General features: G+C 35.9%; 1 protein-coding gene across 1 annotated transcript in view; it reads left to right on the plus strand.

Moving 5' to 3' along the window:
* The window catches only part of LOC101567482 (zinc finger protein 124-like), a 41,963-nt gene that overhangs the window by 36,387 nt on the left and 5,036 nt on the right, over positions 1–540 (plus strand). The gene's annotated exons all lie outside the window — the stretch shown is intronic.

Below are 540 nucleotides of genomic sequence, written 5' to 3' on the forward strand. Positions count from 1 at the left end.
TTTTTTTTTTTGCGGAACCGGGGATTGAACTCAGGCCCTTGTGCTTGCCAGGGAAGCGCTTATTCCACTGAGCCATCTCCCCGGCCCCTTCTTTGGCATTTTTGATAGCAATATTATAGCCAGTATTCAAAGATTTCTCAAAAAGTAAAAGTATAATTTCCATGTGATGCAAGATTATCTGTCCTGAGTACAGTTCTGAAATTTAAAATTTTCTTATTCTAATGATATCACTTATGAATACAGAAAGCAGAACAATTTGGAACTTCTAAGCTATGGAGTCAGTCTCGATATCCATCATTGGATGAATGGATAAACAAAAGTTTTGGTAGGCTCAGCATCATGGTAGAATCAGAGCACTGTGTGAGTTGATTCAGGAGGATGGTAAGCTGAAAGTCAGCATGAGCAACTATATCATCAATGAGAACCTCTCATAAAATAAGAAATAAAGAGGTAGCTATAATTCTGTACTAATCCTCATCACTGAAAAAAAAAGAAAGAAAGAAAGAAAGAAAGAAAGAAAGAAAGAAAGAAAGAAAGAAA

This window comes from Octodon degus, unplaced genomic scaffold, assembly GCF_000260255.1.
Source record: "Octodon degus isolate 3935 unplaced genomic scaffold, OctDeg1.0 scaffold00054, whole genome shotgun sequence".
In the NCBI taxonomy this organism is placed as follows: domain Eukaryota; kingdom Metazoa; phylum Chordata; class Mammalia; order Rodentia; family Octodontidae; genus Octodon; species Octodon degus.